Source organism: Pezoporus flaviventris, unplaced genomic scaffold (genome assembly GCF_033815535.1).
Source record: "Pezoporus flaviventris isolate CSIRO_AGI_PZ_B2104156 unplaced genomic scaffold, CSIRO_AGI_Pfla_v1 ptg000010l, whole genome shotgun sequence".
NCBI lineage: Eukaryota > Metazoa > Chordata > Aves > Psittaciformes > Psittacidae > Pezoporus > Pezoporus flaviventris.
The window spans coordinates 1,775,166-1,789,159 of record NW_026892558.1 but is presented as its reverse complement, the minus strand read 5'-3'; positions in this window follow the sequence as shown (position 1 = coordinate 1,789,159).

Genomic DNA, 13,994 nt, shown 5'->3' with positions numbered 1-13,994 from the left:
CTGTTCCATGGAATCCCAGACTGGTTTGGGTTGGAAGGGAGCTTAAAGCTCCTCCAGCTCCAACCCCTGCCACGGGCAGGGACCCCTTCCACTGGAGCAGCTTGCTCCAAGCCCCTGTGTCCAACCTGGCCTTGAACACTGCCAGGGATGGGGCAGCCACAGCTTCTCTGGGCACCCTGTGCCAGCGCCTCAGCACCCTCACAGGGAACAGCTTCTGCCTAAGAGCTCATCTCAGTCTCCCCTCGGGCAGGTTAAAGCCATTCCCCTTGGCCTGTCCCTACAGGCCCTTGTCCCAAGCCCCTCTCCAGCTTTCCTGCAGCCCCTTCAGGCACTGGAGCTGCTCTCAGGTTTCCCCTTCAGGAGCCTTCTCTTCTCCAGGCTGCCCCAGCCCAGCTCTCTCAGCCTGGCTCCAGAGCAGAGCTGCTCCAGCCCTTGCAGCATCTCCATGGCCTCCTCTGGCCTCGCTCCAACAGCTCCACGTCCCTCTTGTGCTGCTGCCCCAGAGCTGGATCAGGACTGCAGGGGGGGCTCTCCCCATAGCACAGCAGAGGGGCAGGATCCCCTCCCTGAGCTGCTGGCTGGCTGTACCGAGCCTGTGTGCCCAGCCACAGCTGCCACTGAGGAGCTGCGGGCTGTAAGCTGCAATATCCCGTTAAAAAAGTGAGGGCATGTCCGCGTTTGATGGAAAGCAAACAATTATATGGCGTTCTGCCAGGTGATCCTGCTGAGCTCGGAGCCAGCTGAGCACTGAAGTGGGGACATCCTCTTGCAAAAGCCCATGTCCTGTTGCTGCCTCCCTCTGCGTGGCTGTGGGGAATCCTGACTCCTGGCCTCCCTGAAAACCTATTTTCATGCAAAGGGAGTGATACTGCCGAAGTTCTGCATTTTAATTCATTTCTGGTTATCAGTAGGAATACGGGAGGCAATGAATGTGTGGAGGTGAAGGGATTGAGTTGTGGAGTGACGGTGCTCAAAAGCCCAAATGGTCTAAGAGCAGCCATTCACTTGCCAGTGACAGGAACCTGTTCCCTCTGTCTCTAGACTGAGGCGCCCTGGTTTCCTGCCTTGCAGTGGTTCTCTGCACCCCAGTCTCTCTTGCATGTCTGCCTGTTCCCTCTATACCACTATCTCCATTATTTGTCTGGGAGTTGAACTCAGCTGGCCGGGTGACCCATCATGGTGTTACGCTGGTAGGTGTCAATGGGAGTCAGCAGCCACTTGTCTGATCTCCAGATGATTACAGAGGCATTTGAAATCCTTTTTGCTTCCCCATTGCTTCCTCTTTCTGATTTCTGCTTCCCTCTTCCCATAGTTAATTAAGTTTTGCACCCCAAGAGCTGAACTTCCCAAACTAAGCCATCCTTTATGTTTAATTTTTTTCATTACGGGTAGCAAACAGCTCTGCTGGTCACTGAGAAACATCCACCTCTCACCCACCGCCCTGCCTGTCCTTACAGGAGCAGAGATGAGGCTGAAAACTGCATTCCGATGACACAGAGAGAGGATTGAAGTGGGCAGAGAAAAATAACTTGCATCTGCCAGAACACTGAATACTTCGGGGTCAGTGCTACTGAGTCATTAATAAACAGGTATATATATATCTATGTAAGGTACAGAAGGATCATACAGCTGGCTGTAACCCTCCATCGTATTGCACGAACTCATAATGTGTTATATGAAATAGTCCCCCAATAGCCTCTTTGGGCAATAAATAGCATAGTACACTAGAATGAAAACAATTCAATTAAAAGGTCATTTTATGAATGAAGCTTTGGAAATAGAAAAGTACTTTTCCATCTTGAGCACGGTGCATTGCAGAAGGCACACACGTAAGAGCCAAAATAAATTGCTTTGCTATGTTCCTGATAACGGTGTAGGGTCGCATTTGAACTTATATACGTGCATATGGAGGTGCCCCCTCTTTGTAATTCCCAAACACCTCTTCTTGAGCCACAGTTTGTAAAATGATATTTCTATATTTACTTATGCATCTATTTAAAGAGGAATCCCTCATAATTACTCACCACACTGATAGATGACACTGTTTGGCTGTGTTTATTTAGTTTCTATTAGCGATTGGCAAAAAGTCTACTGTGGCTTCAAAGCAGATATAGATGAATGACCCGCTGATCATAAAATAAAGTATGATGATCTTTTCTAGGCCTCGTGGGAAATGGCATATAGAGGTGACACATATCACTAACTCCTCCTGTCACTTTGTGATATAATATTAAATCCAGTCATTCTGAGAGGGTTGGCTTGAGAGATGTCCAGAAAGTGACAGGAGTCTATGGTATAGAATAAAGAGAGGAATTCAAGGGAAACTTGGCTTCAAAACACGAGTTCAGTTCTCTTTGCAGGTGAGAGGTCTGTCTCCAAGTCCCCTATCATGGATGATGGACAAAATATTATCTACCAGAATGTTAATCTCAAATTCCTGGCTTGCTTTTTACCTGCTGGTACATGCTTCATACTCTTGTGAACCCAAGCACAGGCCATGCTTTGCATAGCTTCACTCACCCAGAGCTTGTTCATGGAGGGATGTGGATGGCACAGAGAGAAAAGCATCTGGACTGGGATCAAAGGACATGGGAAAATGTAGTGGTTGTCATCATGTCTTTCAGTAACCCCAGTAGCTCTGCTCGTGGTGTACTTGTAGAGTGTCTGTTCTGCCCTTTTCCTGGCTTGCGTCTTGGTGCAAGCACCCATCTGGTATGGCTGTAGGTGAATATTCTGAATTAATACTTTTTCAGCATATTTAACCCTCCAGGTGAGGATAGGTAGTCCAGGAACTTGCCTATGCTCACAGGAGTTAGCAGCAGAATTATATCACTGCAACCAGGTAGCAGTGGTATTGCTCAGGAAATACATCTCATACTGACTTGAAAACTCTTGTGTATCTTAGCCTCATCTCCCAGGTGGCATGAGCTAGAAAAGCAGGTGGAGCTGTCTGTGCTGATAATCAAAGTTTGCACTACTGGAAGGGTATTTCTGCTGATACACATTAGCTCTGCCAATAAATCCTCAAGTCTTATCAACAAGCTACTTCCTTTCTTCTCATTTCCAAGGTGGTTCATGGCCCTCTGTTGACTTACCCATCCAGCTGAATGCTAAGCCATTCATGGAGCAGGGTTCTCTTCAGAATGAAGAGATCCTCCAGGATTGTAAGGGTGCTAACACTGACAGATAACAAATAATACCAATTACGATTTTCTTGTGATTTTTTAAAACATGAGTGAGAGGAAGGTAACACAGATGCAGAGGATTGAGTTACTTAGTTCTCATACCGTAGTCTTGTGCTTTGTAAAATGCAGGACAAACCTAAACGACGCAGTCAAAGCATGAATCCAATGAGATTATTTCAAATAAGATGCCAGAATAACCTAAAGCACTTTTAATATGTCTGGAAACAAAGCTTGTTCCCACGGGAAGTAGAGCATCCTCAGTTACTACTGGTATCAGGGGGAGAGCTTGAAAGTATTTACAACTATTGTTGGGAGGATAACGCCTTTAAAGATAAAGCTGTTGCTGCCTGGAAAGCTGGGTTTGGTCTGTGTTCCACCATGAAGATCGCATGGTGGCATGGATCTTGTTTTTCCGATGTTGACCTTACTGTCAGATGGGTAATAACGGGCCAGCCATAAATGAAATGAATAAAAGGTGGTAGGTCCTAGGAAGGAGGATCTGCAGTCCCAGTGCTCACTGCATGCGTACGTCTTGGACTTACGGCTTTCATATGAGAGTAACCCATCAAAAACCTTTTCAGGCAGCGGCCTGATCGTATGTGATTGTAGAGTATCCACAATGAACAGACCCTTTCTGAGCTCTTACAGTAGTACGCTGTGGGTGAGCTAGTCTCCTCTCCTGGACAAAGTGACCGCAGGAGTTACTTGGCTCCAGACTCCCAGTCTAGACTGTAGGACTTTTTTCTTTTAAATTGGGAAATAGGCTTCTGTATCATGCTGGCACCTTTGTTAATTTTACCCCAGATCTGTGGTTTCATTCCTCTGAAGTGTTGTATTCTATTTCTAGATTTTTATATATATACACACACACACATACACACACACACATATTTTTGTATGTATATACACACACATATATATACTACCACTGTCAACCATAGTATCTGCTGTTCTTTCGCTGTACTCATTAACACAACACCTTGTAGACCCTGGCTTTGCTGAAGGCAGTTCATCTCCAGTTTGAACTTACTGACTTTAAACAGTTGGATGTTGGATGAATTTTGTCATTTATCCTCGCCTTTTGATAAAGCTGCTGTCTGAAGGTTATCAGTTACAGCAATTTCATAATCCTTTTGGGTCTCTTTCAAAAGGCAGGAAATAGTTTTTTTTAACCTATTCAAGAGCCACTTGTCTGCAGGTAAAGAATTTAACAGCTTGTGGGAGTGCTGCTTACTGCCAGCAATAACGTGACTGATCTTTCTTGGCACTGAAAAAATGCTTCTTAGAAATCACATTGTGAAAGGTGAAAATTGAGATACTTTCTTTCATGTGTCTACTAGGAACACTTAATAGAGGAAAACAAATATCTAACACTGAAAGGGGGCTTGTCTGTGTTGATTTCTGTGGCAGAATTTCATTGTTCCTGTTTTGGGTGATTTTTTTGTTTTAAGATTTGGAATAGAAAAGGAACAGCTTGCTCAAAGAGTTTCCAATTTAGATGTTCGTGGTAGAAAAAACCTGTTTAGAGTTAACTTGATTTTTCTTTCTTTCCTTTTTTTTTTTTCCAAAATCCAAATTGCATAGATTGTCGTATGACATATGTATCCAGATGGTTAGGCTGGCTTATCTTTATTCTGGGATTTGTATGTACTGAGCCCCAGTACATGATTTTGCCATGTATCTCACTATTTTTTGCATTCAGATTTACCTGGTGAACTCTTCCTGTGACAGCTACTTCTCTCATGGCTCTGAAGCTATATTGTTTTATCTCAAGGCCATGATGCTGCCTCACATGCAGTATTCCCATCCCAGGCATACAAAAATAAGCAGGGTCAAAAGCAGTTTAAGAGAACTGATAGCTGCATTTGGTCTGATTTGCCTAAAATAGCAGGTTGCTGTTACAGTATTTATTCAAAAAGAATGAACCAAGCAATATACCTGGCTCCACCTTTCCTGAGATGGTCCAGTCTTTGAGCATCAACAGCAAGGTGCTCATTGGGGGTCTTCAGTGATGCTTCCAAGGTGTTTTAGATCATCTTGCTTGAACCTAGAATTGCATTAATGGCAAAATTCAGTCCATCCTGGGGAAAAAAATGAAAATAACAACATCAGTGTTATAAAGGGTAACTTTAGTAACATTATTACTTCATGTGCACTTGCAAAATATTCAGATGAAACCATAGACGTAATCTTCACTGAGCAGAAACGTTGCACAAGAATGCTTGAATAAGTTTCTCATCTGGCTTTTGGTCTGCCATTGTAGAAGGTTTTGAATTCTGGAGTTGATTTTGTCTGGCAAATGACTACTTAGCGACCTGTCTTCCCACACAACAGAAAAAAATAAATGCCTTCTGTAGGTCGCAAACCTTTTTATGGCTAAAGATGTCTACTTGCCAGACATGGAATATGGACTTATTCTCAAGGGGAGATGCATGGAGGCAGAAACAACACAAGGATGGGGGTGGTTTATCCCAGGGTTTGCTTATGCAGAGCTTCCTAGCACAGTGTCAGTGAAGAAAGGGGGTCCTAAACTCCGTTTGTTGTGGCTAATCCTCTCCTGGAGCTGTGCAACAGATTAGCTGATTTCATGAGCTGCTTTCCAAGCCTCATTTTTCATTTAGTTTCCTAAGAGGAAATGAGGCTCCTATTATTTTGGTCCGATGCTCTCATCGGCATGAAAATGATGAAGTGAAAATATTTACTAATGATTTTCTTCAAATTAAAACCAATAAAAAAATAGATTACATCTCACAGGGGTTTTTTTGTTGTTTGTTTTGGGACACGCAGCCTGGATTTGATTCCACTTGCCGATGTGTCCCAACTCCTGTCAATAGTTTGGCCATGATGCCAGAAGAGAGCCTATAACAGGCAAATTGCAGCAACGCATTTACTGGCACAGCTTTTTCTAACAGTTAACCACCACCAGTTGGTTTATACATTGAAACTTGGGGATTATCTCTGCATATAAATGTTTATTTTAGCAAGGTATAGGTGGGTGATATTTTTAGTAGTAATAGAAGTTAGTAGTAAGGTTTATGTGAAAGTCTGTAGTTCATCAGCCTTCACTGCCATGCATCTTATCTAGGAGATGTAAGCGACTGCTGGGGACCATGGTGCACAATGCTGCCTTCATTGCGCAGCACTTAATCTACACACTATTTATTTATGTTAGCAAACAGAGGAAGCAAATAACCTCTGTGTGTCTCACTTCAAGTAGCTGCATTGATGCTGTGTGATACAGTATCACTCTGTACAGGATGCTTTTTTTCCTTAAAAAAAAAAACCCAAACCAATCACAAAAGCAAAAATCTATAGCCCCAGGCAATGCAACAACTGAACCTCTCTGGCCTGGTTTATCCAGGTACCAGGCCTGGTGGAGGGCAGTAGAAAACCTCTTCAGCAACCCAGAAAGTTTGCCAAAGTCCTTACTAAAACATCTTCTTCCTACCCAATAGCCCTGCTTTCTTTATGCAGTGAAATTGGAGAAATGTTCCCCACTCAAGTGTTTATTTTTGCCGGTGTAATTAGCTTGATTTTTTTAATAGTAATAATGCTTAGTAATGGTTTCCTTTAAAAATGTGTTTTAAGCTGTGCAGATCTTCTTGGCTTTGTGTGCATACAATGCCTTGAACTGATAGGACCCCAATGTACTAAAGCAGTGCTTCTAATTAATTCTTGGCTGCACAGATCCTGATAAGAGTAAACAAAGAGTGAAATTAGCTCAGGAGAAGACACAGGAATTCGCAGGCAAACCCACATCCTTCCATGATATCATTGGGAACCCACCCATACTCCACCCATACAGTCAACTGAGCCCTGGCTGAAGGCAAGAGAGATGATTTTTGGGAGGGTGAGTTGTAGATCCTGGAGACTCAGAGTAATTTATAGCCTGTAAGGATTTTATTCCCATATGATTAGCTTGGATAGCAAGATAATTTACATTTACTGTCACATGGAGAAGCCAAAAACCTGAGCCCCCACACCCACACCAGCCATTATCACACTGCTCAGCGAAGACCCTTAAACTGCTTGATTGTGTGAGAAGGCTGCAAAGACAGCATGAAATGTTGGCCCTGTGCTCTTGCAGAGGTTGTTCTACTGAAAAACTCCATGCATGCTTTGGGGAGGATTTATATAGCAGGCAGGAAGGTGCTGTCAAACGCCTGCTGATAGTTCTTGGTTGGGGAGAGCAGAAGCAGCTGCCTGAAGGGTGCTTGGAATGATGCTGGCTGAAGATGCTCCCCCAAATCCATCAGACCTGGTAGCATGGGGAATGCTTCCCCAGGAGAGATGGTCCCAGGAAAACTCAGAGCTAAAGTGCTGCCAAAAATATGATGTCTTTTCCAAGGGAGGACTGCAGCGAGGAGATGTTATGATCCTCACAGCACTGGCGTGTGTTGCCATGACATTGATGTAATTACTGCTACCTTTATCCCAGTCTTTCAGAATTAAATGACCAATTTTGCCAACACTCATCTGCAGGAGGAAAGCAATTTTCTGTAATTCCGTAATTCAATAATTCAGTAAATAGATACATTATACCTACGCTATCTCAACAGCAGCAAAGTGAGCAGAGTGGTTTTTACTGTTCCTCCTGTTTGCTAACACCTTGCTATGTGCATTAGCAAATTGTGGAACTGATGGTAGAAAATAATGAAATGCAGTCTCAAAATTTTTCCCAAAGGACAATTAAGAAGGAAACAGGAGAACAGAAAGATATAAGATGGTAAAATTACATCTAGAGGGGCTACCTTGAAAAACAAAATCCAGTTCCCTCTGGATGGTGGTTTTCATGTTTGAGTTGCAGCTCTTTGACTTGGCAGACCCCATGGATGTTCAGATTTATCTTTTTTACGGTGTTCTTGACCACACTTTTAGGGCCACCGAAATAAACAACTTGCGGGACCTAGGCTCCATTTATTACACTTTTTATCTCAGCAAGGGCTGTTACACAACAAGGTAATCCAAGGTAAAAATCAATTAATTAAAAACCAGACTGGATTAGGAAAAACTATAAAGCTAATAAAGTGTAACTGAATGAGCCCTGATTTAGGGAGCATGGGGAAACCTGATCTGGTTTAATGAGCATCCTGATGTCTGACCATTGCTCCTGCAAGGAGATGGGTGTCATCCATTAGGTTTAACCCCATCCATCTTCATACCCAGTTCTTCTCTTCCTATGCTGCTTCCACCAGCTCTTCCCCTCTGCTGTCTCACGTGGGGGGGCAGAGCTTAGCAAGAGGACTCACTGCAGCCCACGTTGTTCCTTCCTCCTGCCAAGCTTGTGAACCCCATCCACCTCCCCATCCACGGCGTCTTGCAGCACACCTCAGCAGCAGAGCTGGAGTTGTGATGGCCTTTTGATTTCCATATGCCGTCCTCTTCCTCATGGGAAGCAGGTCATGGCATTCCTGTGGGAAACCCTGCCAGATCCAAGGGGGTATCAGGTGTTTTGAGACAGTTCCTGCCAGCTACCTTTCTAGGCGGCAGATTATCAGTGTGCTGATGGAAGGCTTCTGGCAATTCCTCCAGTTTGAAAGGGGTCCTGTGCATGATTTAGCAATTTTTGTCCATATCTTTCTTTAGGGAGCAGCTGACTTACCTCCTCTCTTGGATCCCCTCTATCTTAAAATAAAATCCCTGTGGTTGCACAGGGTAAAAGGAGCTCCTCACCTCAGATACCTATAGCACTTCCTAATTTTTAAAAGATTCTTTGGGAGTTCAGCATTCAATAGAGGGGAGAGGGGAATACATAGTTCCCTCCCCCCCCCCCCATCTTGCAGATAGAGAAACTGAGGTTAAAGAGATTTAACTCACAGCAAGACCACCCAGCCAGCCTGTGGGGGAGCTGGCAGATGAACAAAGGCCTCCTGATTTATTAGCAACTATCCATCCTAGAAGATGTTGCTCTTTCCTCCAGTGAAGTGGATGGACCTCTAATAACACAGTTAATCAGTGCTTTTGTTTTATTTTTCTTTTAATCAGCTCATATTGCACCCCAAAGACTTTTCATACTTTTCCTTCTACCACCAGTGAGGAGATTGGAAAATCTTGTTGGCCTTTGACCGTTCCAGATGCCCAATGGACTAAGCACTGTCCATGTGGCATTGCTCTGGCTCCAACATTTCCCACTGCTGATGCACTGTGCAGCCTTCCCGTGTGAAATACCAAGCCATTTTGCTGAGCCATGCTATAAAAAAAGGTTTGGATGTCACCAAATGAGCATCTCAAATGTTTCCTTGAAATCCTTTCACCTCCAAGGCATCAGAATGAATCTGGAAAGCAACCAGGGCAAACAATCCCCATTCTCTCGGAGAGAAGGCAGTCCTGGCTGCCTGCTGGGTGGCATGAGCCCATCGTGCCTCCACCCTGTTTCCAGATATAAACCCTTGTCCATTTGCCAAATGCAGGACTGGATTATTACTTCTGTTGCTGCATCTCTAGGGTTCACTCATTTTCCTTGAAACCCCACTAAAGCGGCTGACAGGAAACCTGGAGAGGGGCTTTGGACAAGGTCCTGTAGGGACAGGCCAAGGGGAATGGCTTTAACCTGCCAGAGGGGAGACTGAGATGAGTTCTTAGGCAGAAGCTCTTCCCTGTGAGGGTGCTGAGGCGCTGGCACAGGGTGCCCAGAGAAGCTGTGGCTGCCCCAACCCTGGCAGTGTTCAAGGCCAGGTTGGACACAGGGGCTTGGAGCAAGTTGCTCTAGTGGAAGGGGTCCCTGCCCGTGGCAGGGGTTGGAGCTGGATGAGCTTTAAGGTCCCTTCAACCCAAACCAGTCTGGGATTCTGTGATCTTATGAAACCTGCCCCAGGTGTGCAGGAGTCTTGAGTATCTTCTGTTGATGGCACACTGTCTGTGTGGGGATTGCACCTAATGTGCTTTAATAAGAAAAGCTCAACAAATCAGCAGCCAGTGTTATTTGTGACATACTGCAGAATCCCGGACTGGTGTGAATGGAAGGGACTTTAAAGCTCATCCAGTTCCAACCCCTGCCACAGGCAGGGACACCTTCCACTAGAGCAGCTTGCTCCAAGCCCCTGTGTCCAATCTGGCCTTGAACACTGCCAGGGGAGGGAATATGGACCCTTGCACAAGATACGCCCATGTGTTCAGAGCCCCCTTCCCAAGAGAAAATCTGGATGGCTTCTCAGCAGCTCAGGAAGCCCCTCTGTGAGTAGGGTCACTGCTTTCCTGGACCACAGATAAGAAGAAACTGGGGACTGGTGCTCTGAGCCTAAGGACATCTTTGCTGTCCTGGTTTGACCAGTACATCTGCCTGCTTTATCAGATGATAAAATGTCAAGGTATTATTCAACATACATTATAATATAAGCATCAGTGAACAAGAACAGCAGATGGAGTACTGAAATGGACCTCATAATTACACAACAAAATATTATACACAGCTTTTGTTTCTAATGGCTGACAGGTAAGATCAAGTCAACTAATGTGTATTACTAAAAGCTGCACAGCCTTTTCAAAATTGCAATTTCAGAGCAAGAGTAGGGCTCTTGATATCTGGTTCATACTGGATAACACAAAAGGCAATGAGTTACTATTGTCGGCATTGATTTGCACTAAATACCGTATGAATTAGCTTCTGGATTAGCTCTCCAAGCAAAGAAGCAGAAAGAATTTATATGTGACTGTATGCAGCTGGAGAAATGACCCTGTGTTAAAAATACTGAGTCCATTTCCTTGGGGTAACATTTTGGGTACCCACAAGTACCAACCCAATCTCCTCCCAGTCTGCTGTTGTCATTGGACTCTTACTTGGAGGCAGATAGGATGTCAGCCCTGCCTATGTGATGTTGGGGGGTTGGGGATCCCCACCTCTTGCTGTTCAAGCACAGGTTTACAAAAACTTTTGCAGATCAAGGCCATTTTGGTGTCTTCAGAATTCAAGCAGCTGCAAAATCCTGTCACTCTTTGCCAACAGGAACCTGATGCACAATGATGCATGAGAGGTGCTGGCTATAGCTCTGCACAAGGTCTGGGGCACACAAGGAAGTTGTATTACCCTGACTTGCTCTGAAAATACCTTCTATGAAACACGGAAGGCTGCTGCAACCAAGATACATCAAGATCTGCAGCCAGGATGCATCAAGCTCTGGGGCAGCAGCACAAGAGGGACGTGGAGCTGTTGGAGCGAGGCCAGAGGAGGCCATGGAGATGCTGCGAGGGCTGGAGCAGCTCTGCTCTGGAGCCAGGCTGAGAGAGCTGGGCTGGGGCAGCCTGGGGAAGAGAAGGCTCCTGAAGGGGAGACCTTAGAGCAGCTCCAGTGCCTGAAGGGGCTGCAGGAAAGCTGGAGAGGGGCTTGGGACAAGGGCCTGTAGGGACAGGCCAAGGGGAATGGCTTTAACCTGCCCGAGGGGAGACTGAGATGAGCTCTTAGGCAGAAGCTCTTCCCTGTGAGGGTGCTGAGGCGCTGGCACAGAGTGCCCAGAGAAGCTGTGGCTGCCCCATCCCTGGCAGTGTTCAAGGCCAGGTTGGACACAGGGGTTTGGAGCAAGCTGCTCTAGTGGAAGGGGTCCCTGCCCATGGCAGGGGTTGGAGCTGGATGGGCTTTAAGCTCCCTTCCAACCCAACCAGTCTGGGATTCTATAATTCTGTGAAGATGCAAGAAGCAATTCCTCCTTTTCCTAATATAAAGAGCATTTTAAAGAACAAGTGCAACCTCTCTACCAGTATGTGATTGTATGGAAATGTATGTGCATGTGAATAATGCATCCAGGTAGACAGTTATGGAATACAGTTAGGCTGTGCCAGAAATGAGTCCAGGAAAGGTGATTATACAATTCACTCTTTTCTGTTTCATACATCAGCTAATTGGTCTTGGAAAGAGTATTTGTACAGATTTGGCACCAGTGGTTTCTTTAATGGGTTTCTGAAAAGTTTTGATCTCAAACATTTGTGTTTCCTGTTAATCACTGGTGCCTGCACAGCCCAAGCTCTTGTTGTTGCAAGTGGTCTTTACTCAAGTGAGCAGCATTGTGGACTTCAGGATGTCCTCTTCTGGGCCAAGGTTTTCAGCACATGGCCATTATGTTGCATTCAATACATTAGTATGTGTTTGTAAGCACGAATAAAGCTGAGCATCATTATGTAATTATTTTTGGCGGGAGAAAATAAGTCTCCATCTACCCGATGAAGTGCATCTCATCTAAATAGCAACAGTTTACAGGAATTCCCAGGGCATTACTTACATGGCTGCAGGGAAATTGGGGGGCCTTTGGACTCTTTTAGTCAAGAAGGTTTTGAGATAATGGGTGTCTGCTACCCATAGCTGTCTGTGATCTAAAAAAGAGTTTACTTTGCACAGTGAAAATCCCTTAGCATCACAGCATTTACTGTCCAGATTCAAAAAAGAAATGGGAAGTACTTTCCAAATTGGATGCCAGGGAATAAGGCACATGGTAGGGCTTGTTTTTAAAGGGAAGTTGACTGGTCTGTATTGTCATTTTTATTATTATGGGATAACTCCTCCATCTAGCACCCTCTTCCAGCATGTGAGTGATTTTGCTGTGCTTCCAAAGACAAGAATGTCCCTATTGTCTGCATGTGGCAGGTTGTGGCTAGGCAAGGAAGACACAGACTCAACCCATCAGAACTCAAACCACTGACCCCAGTTCACATACAATGTACATCACTTGGCTTTCAGAAATGTAAGTGCACCTCTCTGCATTGGCTCTTATCTTTTCAATACATAGCAAAATCTATTTTTGAAGAGCTTGTCAGTGTATTCTTGTTTTTCTCCTCAACCAGCTGGATTTGCAAAGGTGAGTAATACCATTACATAAAGAGTAATTTAACTCTGGTAACCCATAACTGGAACGGCAAACTCTTCCTCTTGGTTTGTCTTGGCTGAACCCACATTTCACCTTCTTTTCCCTCCATCAGTCTCCACCAAATTAAGGTCTCGTGCCCCGGAAAGCCCAGGTTATACCACAGCTTAGACCCAGTAGAACTTACAGATGTACAAACCACATCAAATATATCTGTAAATCTGGCCTATGTCTGTATCAAGGTGCTGTAATTCAGGCATGTAGGATGAACTCACCTTCCTATGCAGACCAAGGGTAAAATTAGCTAAACAGAATCAGGCAGTACTTGGAAAACTACTGATCTGGAAGTGCTGTCTGCTCACTGGTTTACTTTTATTTTCCTATTGTGTCTCTCATTTGTGGTAGCTAACACTTTCTTTTCCCACCTGCTCTGCCTTGATTTAGTTGGTAGCAATGAATGGGCATTGTCCTCTGCTTGGGCTCATGCTGTAGAAGAACATTTCTTACCAGTGTCTGGGAAAGCTCAGAGCTCCTCCTTGCTGGTGGTCATCTTGAAAGAGCTGGGGTGCTGCCAGTGCTCAACCACAACTGTCCCTGCTCTGCGGGAGTCCTTGTGCAAGCTTCCCTTCCACGGTGGTTTATGTGGTCTGGGAAGTTTGATCAGGATGAGAGACATGGCAGTAATGCTGGGTGGTGGGGAACAGCCTTGCTGATGGACAAGGGTACCAGGGTAGGGCTCAAGCTTTCAACGACAAGCTGCACAAAGCCTGACACAGCCATCAAGTGAATGGAGATGGTGGTTTACCATGGGGCTTGAGAGGGGATGGCTGCCAAAGGCAGACTGAGCCTGGGCTCCTTAGTGTCACACTGGGATGTGCGTGCTGCCTTTCAGGACACCATCACGTGGCAGGAACTTTTAATGAGACATATTGCTAATTCTACCTGATGGTACACATTGGGATGGTAATAATTTTGTAGACCACCTCTGGGTGTTCTGGTGAGCCAAGGACCAGGAGCTGAG